The sequence below is a fragment of the Tachyglossus aculeatus genome, chromosome 5 (assembly GCF_015852505.1).
Source record: "Tachyglossus aculeatus isolate mTacAcu1 chromosome 5, mTacAcu1.pri, whole genome shotgun sequence".
NCBI classification, from domain to species: Eukaryota; Metazoa; Chordata; class Mammalia; order Monotremata; family Tachyglossidae; genus Tachyglossus; species Tachyglossus aculeatus.
Genome location: NC_052070.1, coordinates 85,976,977 through 85,990,079, shown reverse-complemented (window position 1 = coordinate 85,990,079; position 13,103 = coordinate 85,976,977).

Below are 13,103 nucleotides of genomic sequence, written 5' to 3'. Positions count from 1 at the left end.
CCGCGAGCCGTATGTGGGACAAGGACTATGACCAACCTGATTATTTCATATTTATTCTGGTGGTTCTTCTAGACTGTGAGCCTGTTGTTGGGTAGGGACCGTCTCTATATGTTGCCAACTTGTACTTTCCAAGCACTTAGTCCAGTGCTGTGCGCACAGTAAGCGCTCAATAAATACAAATGAATGAATGAATGGTTTTGTCACCTGTCTACATGTTTTGTTTTGTTGTCTGTCTCCCCCTTCTAGACTGTGAGCCCGTTGTTGGGTAGTGACTGACTTATTGCCGACTTGTACTTCCCAAGTGCTTAGTACAGTACTCTGCATGCAGTAAGTGCTCAATAAATGATTGAATGAATATCTACCCTAGTGCTCAGTACAGGGCTGAATACATAGTAACTGCTTAACAAATGCCATTAAAAAAAAAAGAGTGTGCAGCTGCAGGATCTACTAGATTATAAAATCCTTGGAGGCAGAGATCATGTCTACTGATTCTATTGTATTTGACTCTTCCAAGCACTTAATATAGTGTTCTACCCACAGTAAAACGCAATACCTTGTAAGTACTTGATATTTATCCCACCCTCATCCCCACAGAACATATGTACATATCTGTAATTTATTTTCATGCCTGTCTCCCTGTCTAGCCGGCAAGCTCCTTGTTGGCAGGAAAAGTGTCTACCAACTCTGCTGTACTGTGCACTCCCAATTGCTTAGTACCAAGCTCTGCACACCGCATGTACTCAGGAGAAGCAGCGTGGCTCAGTGGAAAGAGCCCGGGCTTGGGAGTCAGAAGTCATGGGTTCTAATCCTGGCTCCTCCACCTCCCGGCTGTGTGACTCTGGGCAAGTCACTTCACTTCTCTGTGCCTCAGTTACCTCATCTGTAAAATGGGAGTTAAGACTGTGAGCCCCACGTGGGACAACCTGATCACCTTGCATCCCCCCAGCTCTTAGAACAGTGCTTTGCACATAGTAAGTGCTTAACAAGTACCATCATCATTATTATTATTAAGAAATATCACTGATTGATCCTTTATTGCTATATCTCAGGTTCTAGGGAGAGAGTCAGCAAGAGCTATGCTGATGTTTGAAAAATCCAGTGCTTTGCAACCCTTCCCTTGCCTGCCCCCTGACCTGGCCAGCAAAGGCCAGCAGCTTCAAGTCTGAAGGGCTTGGAGTGGCAGGAGTCCCCAAAAGATCATCATCATCATCATCAATGGTATTTATTGAGCGCTTACTATGTGCAGAGCACTGTACTAAGCGCTTGGGAAGTACAAATTGGCAACATATAGAGACGGTCCCTACCCAACAGTGGGCTCACAGTCTAAAAGGGGGAGACAGAGAACAAAACCAAACATAGTAACAAAATAAAATAAATAGAATAGATATGTACAAGTAAAATAAATAAATAAATAGAGTAATAAATATGTACAAACATATATACATATATACAGGTGCTGTGGGGAAGGGAAGGAGGTAAGATGGGGGGGATGGAGAAGGGGACGAGGGGGAGGCGATCAAGATGACGTTCAAGACAGAAGGATACAGCAACAGTGACACCCTCAGCAGCCAAGTGAGAGTGCGCAACAGATTTCCAGGGCCTTGCTGAAATGTATCCTGTCCAAGCAGAGGCCCACCGCCACGGACATTTCATTCATCCTGGGGGACATCCTGACCTGCCCTGGAAAGCTGCCCAGGTCATAGACACCTTCCTCTGCTCAATTCTGCCTTTTGGAGATGTGTAGTTGGCTCAAATTGGGCACATGTGGCTGTGTCAAGCAGGAAAGGGGCTCTGGTAGAATGCCATTCATTCATTCATTCCATCGTATGTATTGAGTGCTTACTGTGTGCAGAGCACTGTACTAAGCACTTGGGAAGTACAATTTGGCAACATATAGAGATGGTCCCTACCCAACAGTGGGCTCAGAGTCTAGAAGGGGGAGACAGAGAGCAAAACAAAGCATATTAACAGAATAAAATAAATAGAATATATATGTACAAGTAAAATAAATAAAAAGAGTAATAAATACATACAAACATATCAATCAATCAATCAATCGTATTATTGAGTGCTTACTGTGTGCAGAGCACTGTACTAAGCGCTTGGGAAGTACAAGTTGGCAACTTATAGAGACAGTCCCTACCCAGCAGTGGGCTCACAGTCTAAAAGGGAGAGACGGAGAACAAAACCAAACATACTAACAAAATAAAATAAATAGAATAGATATGTAGAATAGAATGTAGAATAGAAACATATATACATATATACAGGTGCTGTGGGGAAGGGAAGGAGGTAAGGCGGGGGGGATAGAGAGGGGGAAGAGGGGGAGAGGAAGGAGGGGGCTCAGTCTGGGAAGGCCTCCTGGAGGAGGTAAGCTCTCAGTAGGGCCTTGAAGGGAGGAAGAGAGCTAGCTTGACGGATGTGCGGAGGGAGGGCATTCCAGGCCAGGGGGAGGACATGGGCCGGGGGTCGACGCCAGGACAGGCGAGAACGAGGCACAGTGAGGAGGTTAGCGGCAGAGGAGCGGAGGGTGCGGGCTGGGCTGGAAAAGGAAAGAAGGGAGGTGAGGTAGGAGGGGGTGAGGTGATGGACAGCCTTGAAGCCCAGGGTGAGGAGTTTCTGCCTGATTCTGACTGCTGCCAGGAGACAGCAATCGGGCCCAGCCACAAGGGAAAAATGATGGTCCCTGGAAGTCATCTGAGGTTAAAGGTCTTATTAGGTCTTATTATGAGAAGCAGCGTGGCTCAATGGACAGAGCACGGGCTTTGGAGTCAGAGCTCATGGGTACAAATCCCTGCTATGCCAACTGTCAGCTGTGTGACTTTGGGCAAGTCACTTCACTTCTCTGTGCCTCAGTTCCCTCATCTGGAAAATGGGGATGAAGGCTGTGAGCCCCCCGTGGGACAACCTGATCACCTTGTAACCTCCCCAGCGCTTAGAACAGTGCCTTACACATAGTGAGCACTTAATAAATGCCATCATCCATCATTAATTAATTGATTAGGTGCTCAACGAATACCATTGGTTGATTGATTTCACCCCAGCAGGAGCGCTCGTTGAAAACTGCCCCGATTCAAAACCTTCCCACATTTAACTAAGTTGACTTCACTGAATGGAAACGGAGTCCCGAGCTCAGAGTAGTGTCCGAGGGATTGAGACCCACCAACCTGGTGGAAGATGGATGGTAGAGACGTCAATCCACTTAGGGGTTGGTACCAATCTGACGCCAGGCTTTGATTCGTCAATTCCTTTAATTATTTCCAGTTGCGCTCGTGAGACCCATTTTAAGTAGCTCAGCTAGTGCTCTCCCTGATAGGAATAGTCTACTACTCAGGGCAGACATTGCCGTAGCAAAGGATCTTCTCCTGAAATTCATCCCCGGGTGAGAGAGAGAGTGTGTTTGTGTGTGTGTGAGTGAGCATGAGGGCTTAATGTTTCTCAATTAGTTCTCATTAGCCTTCAATGATCTCATTAGCCCATCAGGGTCCCTCCCTCCCCTCCACATTCTAGTCATTGCTCAACCAACCTCTGCTTATTTTGCTCTTTCAAGGCTTCTTCCTGAATCAGTGTCCCATTTGGTCCCCTTCCGCTCTTCCCATTTTCTCTGTTCTCCCTCCCCTCCTCTTCCTTTTCCTCCTTCTGGCAGGGAGGTGTTGAAGCTAACCTGGAATTTTAGGGGCTGCCGCATAGCAACCAATCTCATCAAGCAGAGCGAGGTATAATCATCATTAAAAGAAAGAGAGAGGGAGGGAAAGAGAAAGGCGACTAAAGAAAAGAAAACCCGAATGCAAACAACTCCAGGATCTTTAGTTCCATGGATCTCGAGTTCCAGGAATGCAATCCTAGTGGAATTCTGGGCTGCTGCTTCCTAGCCAATTACTACATTGCTTCTGTTAGCTTTTGTCTGGGAAGGCTGCAGAACACTGTTTATGGCGAGAATGACTAATTTCATACACAGTTTAACTAGGTGGTTCAATCAAACTGTTCTTTCCTATGAAATTTGATGGTGGGAAATGATTACCATATAAAAAAGGTTTCACTCTGTTTGATTGAATGATTTCTATAAAACGTCTATAGCATAATTTCATGGCTGTGAACGTTAATTTCGCAACAGCCGCCTGTAATTGGGTTCTAAAGCAGAAGAAGTCAGTCCCGTCTCCCATGGTTTCTGCTTCTGCAGGGTGGGATGGTGGAGAGGAGGGAGGTGGAGAGCGAGAATTGATTGAATCTCACTCGGTTGTGAATGCGTGGATAAAAAGTTTAACTTTCTGCTCCGAAAACTCATGTAATAAGAAACGATAGATTGCATTTCTGATTTGCTTCTACAGATAATGAGGAGAGTGTGAGGAAGGCTCTACTGGGCTCCTGGTGTTTATTTATAGAAAAATGTTTCTCTGCATCCCCCAGGTGATGCTGATGGCAGGGAGGGGACCGGCGGGCCCATCACGCCGGCCTTCCCACCTTCCCGTGCTCACTGTTGGGTAGGGACCGTCTCTATATGTTGCCAACTTGTACTTCCCAAGCGCTTAGTACAGTGCTCTGCACACAGTAAGCGCTCAATAAATATGATTGATTGATTGATTTTGGATCTCAAGGAGCTGGAGGAACGCACCCTTGACAAGAAGGCCATTTCCCAAAGGCTGGGTCTTGGAAGCCCCAAGTGACAGATGAAGGGTGAGCCCGCTGTTGGGTAGCGAGCGTCTCTATATGTTGCCAACTTGTACTTCTCAAGCACTTAGCACAGTGCTCTGCACAAAGTAGCGCTCAATAAATATGATTGAATGAATGAATGAATGAAAGAAGGGAACTCGAGACAATCGACTTAATGATCACTGTGGTTTGGGTTAAGGGCTTATTCTAGGCCAAGCACTGTGCTAATCAAGCAATCAGTTCTACTTATTGAGCACTTACTTTGCGCAGGGCACTGTGCTAAGCACTTGGGAGAGTACTACACAACAATATAGCAGACATATTCCCTGCCCACAACAAGTTTACAGTCTAGAATGTGATTACAGTCTAAGCATTAGGCTCCCGCTGTCCCCGCCGAACTTCCAAGGTCCTAAAAACAATCCTTTCCCTGTTTCCCCAGTGGTTTATTAACTGTGGTATGTGTTAAGTGTTTACTACGAGCCAAGGACTGTACAAAGCTCCGGCATAGATACAAAATATCAGGTCCCAACTGAGGCTCCCTGTTTCAGTAGGAGAGAAACCAGGTATCAAATCCCCATTTTGCAGATGAGGGGACTGAGGCACAGAGAAGTGAAGTAATAATAATAACAACAATAATGATATTTAAGTGCTTACTATGTGCAAAGCACTGTTCTAAGCGGTGGGGGGATACAACAGGTTGTCCCACGTCGGGCTCACCATCTTCATCCCCGTTTTACAGATGAGGTAATTGAGGCACAGAGAAGTTAAGTGACTTGCCCAAAGTCACACAGCTGACAATTGGCAGAGCCAGGATTTGAACCCATGACCTCTCACAGCAGACAAGTAGCAAAATTGAGATTAGAACCCAGGTCCTCTGACTCCCAGTTTCCCTGAGAAAGCTGGGGGATCCCAAATAATCTTGACCAGTGAATCCTATTGGCTCCTTCCTTCCCTATCCCTCTGGTCACGTTCACCCAAACACCTTCTCTGTCACTCCACCTAGTTTGATGATAATAATGATGGTATTTCGTAAGCGCTTACTATGTGCCAAGCACTGTTCTAAGTGCTAGGACAGGTGCAAGGTGATCAGGCTGTCCCACATGGCTCAGTTACAGATGAGGTAACTGAGGCCCAGAGAAGTGAAGTGACTTGCCCAAAGTCCCACAGCTGACAAGCGGCAGAGCGGGGATTAGAACCCACGACCTCTGACGCCCAAGCCCTTGTGCTTGGAAGTACTTCCCTTCAAGGCCCTACTGAGAGCTCACCTCCTCCAGAAGGTCTTCCCAGACTGAGCCCCCTCCTTCCTCTCCCCCCATTCCCCTGCCTTACCTCCTTCCCCTCCCCACAGTGCCTGTATGTATGCATATATGTTTGTACATATTTATTACTCTATTTTATTTGTACATATTTATTCTATTTATTCTATTTTGTTAATATTCATTCATTCAATCATATTTATTGAGCTCTAACTGTGTGCAGAGCACTGTACTAAGCGTGTTAATATGTTTTGTTTTCTTCTCTGTCTCCCCCTTCTAGACTGTGAGCACGCTGTTGGGTAGGGACCGTCTCTATACGTTGCCAACTTGTACTTCCCAAGTGCTTAGCACAGTGCTCTGCACACAGTAAGCGCTCAATAAATACGATTGAATGAATGAATGACGCCCGGGCTTTTTCCCCTAAGCCATGCTCCGTCTCAAAAAGTTGGATCTTTCAAATCGCTGTGCTGTGGCAGGAATGCCCATCAGAAAATAGTCCCCCAGTGACCTGAAGGAGGTCAGGTGTCCCCTCACTGCTTTTCTCCCTCTCAGGAAAGGACGCTTAGTACAGTGCTCTGCACACAGTAAGCACTCAATAAATACGATTGATTGATTGACCAAGACCTAGGTGGTACTGCTCAGTGGGCCTGAGTGGGCCTAGAATCTCAAAACCACGTCCAGTCTTGTCCTCAAGCCAACATCCTGAAAAGGTCAGAGGTGAAAGTGACTTCTAGGGTCTTCTACGTAGGCCAACTAAATCCTGGCCTATCGCAGGGGCAGATTTTTATTCTCTGTCCCATTACTCATTCCTTCAATCGTATTTATTGAGCACTTACTGTGTGCAGAGCACTGTACTAAGCGCTTGGGAAGTACAAGTTGGCAACTTCTAGAGACGGTCCCTACCCAACAGCGGGCTCACAGTCTAGAAGGGGGAGACAGACTACAAAACAAAACATATTAACAAAATGAAACACATAAAATAGGAAAAATGTACAAGTAAAATAAATAGAGTGATAAATCTGTACAAACATATATACAGGTGCTGTGGGGAGGGGAAGGAGGTAAGGTGGGGGAGATGGGGAGGGGGGAAGGGGGAGAGGAAGGAGGGGGCTCAGTTTGGGCTCCTGGGCTGCAGCATTCATTCATTCAATCGTATTTATTGAGCACTTACTGTGTGCAGACCACTGTACTAAGCGCTTGGGAAGTCCAAGTCGGCAACATATAGAGACGGTCCCTACCCAACAGTGGGCAGCTGTTTTGGAATTTCCCCACTTATTACAATAAGTAGTGGAACCTACTGGAAAGCACACAGGACTTGAAGTCAAGAGATCTGTGTTCTAATCCTGGCTCTGCCACTTGCCTGCTGGGTGACCTTGGGCAAGTCACTTAACTTCTCTGTCCCTCAGTTCCCTGAACTGCCAGATGGGGATGACCTAGATTTTGTGAGCCCCATTTGGGACAGGGACCATGTCTGAGCTCCCTATATTATTCTACCACAGTGTTTGGCACACAGTACACATTTCAAAGATACCACTATTAGCAGCATAGCTTAGTGGATAGCGCATGGGTCTGGGAGTGAGAAGGACCTGGGTTCTAATCCTGACTCTGCCACGTGTCTGCTTTGTGACCTTGGGCAAGTCACTTCACTTCTTTGGGCTTCAGTTACCTATCAGTAGATTGGGGATTAAGAGTATGAGCTCCAGAGACAATAATAATAATAATAATAATATGGCATTTATTAATCAATTACTATGTGCAAAGCACTATTTTAAGCTCTGGGGAGGTTACAAGGTGATCAGGTTGTCCCACGGAGGGCTCACAGTCTTGATCCCCATTTTACAGATGAGGCCAAGAGAAGTGAAGTGACTTGCCCAAAGTCACACAGCTGACAAGTGGCGGAGCCAGGATTTGAACCCATGACCTCTGACTCCAGAGCCTGTGCTCTTTCCACTAAGCCACGCTGTGTCTGACCCGATTAACTTGTATCTACCACAGTGCTTAGAACAGTGCTTGGCAAGTAGTAAGAACTTAACAACAGCCATTATTATTATTGTTATTGTTATTGTTATCATTATTATTACTATTAATTATGAATAACCTCGGTGCTCAAACTTCTTTCTTCAAAAATCTTCCTCCTCTTTCCTTTCTTCTCCGCCCACTTTCAAATTCTGGAAGCTGACATGACATGGCTCAGGGGTGGTTGAGGCCCAGGAATGGGCCAAGGAATTGGTGAAAGGGCATTTGGTATTTGCCCAACCCTCAGCCCCACAGTATTCATGTAGACATGAATTAACTATCTATTATAAATTATTAATTTATATTAATATGTTCTCCCCCTCTAGACTGTAAGCTCATTGTGGGAAGGGAATGTGTCTACCAACTCTGTTGGACTGTACTCTCCCAAGAGCTTGGTACAGTGCTGTGCACACAGTAAGCGCTCAATAAATAATAATAATAATAGTGGCATTTATTAAGCGCAAAGCACTGTTCTAAGCGCTGGGGAGGTTACAAGGTGATCAGCTTGTCTCACAGGGGGCTCACAGTCTTAATCCCCATTTTACAAATGAGGTAACTGAGTCACAGAAAAGTTAACTGACTTGCCCAAAGTCACACAGCTGACAATTGGCATAGTCGGAATTTGAACCCATGACCTCTGACTCCAAAGCCCGGGCTCTTTCCGCTGAGCCATGCTGCTTCTCACTGAATGAATGAATTAATAAATATACTGATGATGATGTTATGTTTTGTTGTCTGTCTCCCCCTTCTAGACTGTGAGCCCTCTTTTGGGTAGGGACCGTCTCTATATGTTGCCAACTTGTACTTCCCAAGTGCTTAGTACAGTGCTCTGCACACAGTAAGCGCTCAATAAATACGATTGAATGAATGAATGAATGAATAGGGGTACTCAAGTGCTTAGTACAATGCTCTGCACACTGTAAGCTTTCAATGATACACTGATGATGGTGAGGATGATGACGATGCAGGTGGGACAGACTTGAGAAGTTACACTCATGGATTTGTCCGACCTTGCTCTAAGGGTTGCTGCACTGACGATGATAATAATAATGATGAATAATCGTAGTATTTGTTAAATGCTTACTGTGTGCCAGGCACTGTACAAAGTGCCGGTGTGGATAAAAGGAAACCGGATTGTACACCGTCCCTGTCCCATGTGGGGCTCACAGTCTCAATTCCCATTTTACAGAGAAGTGAAGGGACTTGTCCAATGTCACAGACAAGAAAGGGGCAGAGCTGGGGTGAGAACCCATTACCTTCTGACTCTCAGGCCGGCCATGCTGTTTCTCTGAGTGTCACCACTCCATTCTCCTCTTAGTCTGATTGTTCTTAACTCCTCATTATAGTGTGGAGTTGGAGGGCGGGGGAGGCGAACTGGCCTGCAAAGGGAGAGAAGACAAGATGCTTTTGTGAAAGGTCCTCAGGGAACCCTTCCTGACTCTAAAATAATATTCATTCATTCCATCGTATTTATTGAGCGCTTACTGTGTGCAGAGCACTGTACCAAGCGCTTGGAAAGTACAATTTGGCAGCAGATAGAGACAATCCCTACCCAACAACAGGCTCACAGGAGACAGACAACAAAACAAAACAAGTAGACAGGCATCAGTAGCATCAAAACATCAATCAATCAATCAATCAATCGTATTTATTGAGCACTTACTCTGTGCAGGGCACTGTACTAAGCGCTTGGGAAGAACAAGTTGGCAACATATAGAGACAGTCCCTACCCAACAGTGGGCTCACAGTCTAGAAGACATGGGAGCAGATGACACACTGGGGGCTCGTGAGGGACAAATAAGAAAAAAGAATATCAAGGCTTACACATCATTCAGTTCGGCTACTCTCCCCAGATATGTATGTAAGTGCTACAGAGAAGAGGGTGGGGCGAATAAACTACAAATCCCTGTCCCACATGGGCTCACAGTTAAGTAGGAGGGCGAACAGGTTTACAAATTTTCACATTTTACAAATAAAGAATCTGAGGCAAAGGAGTTAATAGTGATGATGGTATCTGTTAAACACTTACTATGTGCCAAGCACTGTTCTAAGCCCTGGGGTAGAAACAAGGATTTCAGGTTATATGCGGACTCTAACCCATGTGGGGCTCCCAGTCGTAATCCCCATTTTCCAGATGAGGTGACGGAGGCACAGAGAAGTGAAATGACTTCTACTTATTTATTACTCTAATTATTTATTTATTTTACTTGTACATATCTATTCTATTTATTTTATTTTGTTAATATGTTTTGCTTTGTTCTCTGTCTCCCCTTTCTAGACTGTGAGCCCACTGTTGGGTAGGGACCGTCTCTATATGTTGCCAACTTGTACTTCCCAAGCACTTAGTAATCAATCAATCAATCAATTGTATTTATTGAGCACTTACTGTGTGCAGAGCACTGTACTAAGCGCTTGGGAAGTACAAGTTGGCAACATATAAAGACAGTCCCTACCCAACAGTGGGCTCACAGTCTAGAAGGGGGAGACAGAGAACAAAACCAAACATATTAACAAAATAAAATAAATACAATAGATATGTACAAGTAAAATAAATAAATAGGGTAATAAATATGTACAAACATATATACATATATACAGGTGCTGTACTCTGCACACAGTAAGCGCTCAATAAATACGATTGATTGATTGATTGACTTTGCCCAAGGTCACACGGCAGACTCGTGGCAGAGCCAGGATTAGAACGCAGGGCTCCCATCATCATCATCATCAATCGTATTTATTGAGCGCTTACTATGTGCAGAGCACTGTACTAAGCGCTTGGGAAGTACAAATTGGCAACATATAGAGACAGTCCCTACCCAACAGTGGGCTCACAGTCCGGGCTCTAACCACTCCACCATGCTGCTTCTCGGGAGGAGGTCGGCACGGTGGGATCGGGAAGCTGGGATGTCAGTAGGTTGGTGGTGGTTTGGCAGAGCCGACTCAGTGATTTCAAGGAACTGGCAAGAATGCTCAGTGGCTGTGTAATTACTGACGGAACTTGTCTAACAACCGTGGTTACTGCCCCTGATTACCAAGCTCTTTTCTATAGCTAGGGGCAGCCCATCTGCTCGGCTCCATCTGGGCAGGAGGAAAGCGGGGTTTCCTTTTATTTGATTTTAATTGACCTGCAACTTCATTTTATCCTGACTCTAACCTGACCCTCTCTGAGCTGAACAGGGACCTGGAGAGCATTCTGCCAGGGAACAACCTCCCGCTGGCCCTCGCTGCTCCCATCTGGGCTTCTGGCCATCTAACCTGACCTCAGCGGCTCTAATAACGATTATAATTGTGGTGTTTGTTAAGCACTTACTATGTTCCGGGCACTGCTCTAAGCGCTGGGGTAGATACAAAATAATCAGGCCGGACACAGTCCCTGTCCCACGGAAGGCTCACCGACTTAATCCCCATTTTACAGATGAGGGAAATGGGGCATGGAGAAGTGACTTGCCCAAGCCCACACAGCAGACAAGGTGCAGAGCTGCGGTTAGAACCCGGGTCCTTCTGATCTCAGGCCTCTGCTCTGTCCACTAAGCCACGCTGCCTCTCCCGCTCTGTCACTCTGGTCACACATCCGCACACATCTTCAGCTCCCCGACTTCTCAGACCCATCCCTCACTGCTATCTCTGCTTGCTGTCTACCGTCGTTTTGAAAATGAATCGTGTAAACAAACATTTTTTCTCTAATCTGCAGTAGCCCTAATTGAACAGTCTTGCCGTATTGTTGTGGAGAAACAAGGGTAATATCCTGTCAGTTATTGAGCTATTTAGCAATTATTTCTTATCATTAGTTTGCAAATTCAAACAGCGTCGAATTCTGTTTGCCGAGTTACAGAAGCATGGCTTATGGGATTTTCTTGAGGAGGAATGACTGTTTACCCAGGTATTAAGACTGATCGCTAGACTGCTCTTTAACCAGCAACAAGTCTGAACCTCCTCCCCGAAACCGGAATAGTTCACCTCTGGGGAAGAATCTGCCTAATAGGTGCTTAGCTCCCCTTGGCAAGATCATCAGCTAATAAAGCGTATCATTTCCCAGCCTGAATGAGAACCCTGCTGCATACACCCCTGCTAGAATGTGCAGTCATTATCCTTCCCGAGCAGGTCACTTGGCAGCAGGAACACCTGTCGGGAAAGGACAGATGGTATCTTCCGGGAGCAAGCTATGGCAGGATCCGGGTTTTACTGCTGCTGTCTTTTCCCTGATGAGGTCAAGGAGCAGGAAATCATGCCTTCTATTTACAAAGCATCTTTCCCCAGGCATCTTTCACTTTCTTCACTCATTCATTCATTCAATCGTATTTATTGAGTGCTTACTGTGTGCAGAGCACTGTACTAAGCTCTTGGGAGAGTACAGTACGATATCGAAACAGACACATTCCCTGCACGCAATGAGCAGTCTAGAGGGGGAGGCAGGCATTAATGTAAATAACTTAATTGCAGATGGGTACATAAGTGCTGTGTTCTTAAGACCCTACTTCTAATATTCATTCATTCAATCATATTTATCATCATCATCATCATCAATCGTATTTATTGAGCACTTACTGTGTGCAGAGCACTGTACTAAGCGCTTGGGAAGTACAAGTTGGCAACATATAGAGACGGTCCCTACCCAACAGTGGGCTCACAGTCTAGAAGACATATAACATATATTCTAGAAGAATATAACATGGAAGTTTCCCCATTGCATATCAGAGGCTTGGTTCCAGCAGCCAGGTTCGCCGGGCAGATCTGTGGCAGCGTCAGGACCGATCTCTGTCTTCGTGACTTTCTCTGTTCACTGCCTGCCTGATGGATCCCACTCACCTTCCTGTTCTTTCCACAAAACCTGTCTCCGCCCACCCCGGAAAATTATTTCTGCGTCATCTTTCCTGCTCAGAATTTCTGGGCTGGGCTGAGCTGAAACCTCTGGATCAATGGAATGAGGATGAACAGGCAGAGATGAGTGATTATCCAGGTAATCTGATCGAGCTAAACAGCCAGTTGGGATGACTCAGACCACAAATCCCTGCTTTTTCCTCCATAACAAGAAAGGGGAAGAGATTGCCTTTCTTATCTAGCTAGTTGTCTCAATTATCTCCACTACCCTTCCTGGGGAGGCAGATCCCAAAGATCTTTAAACTCTCACTGGGGCCCTGTGAAACTGGAGTCTTTCACAGCTTTAACATTGTTAGGTTT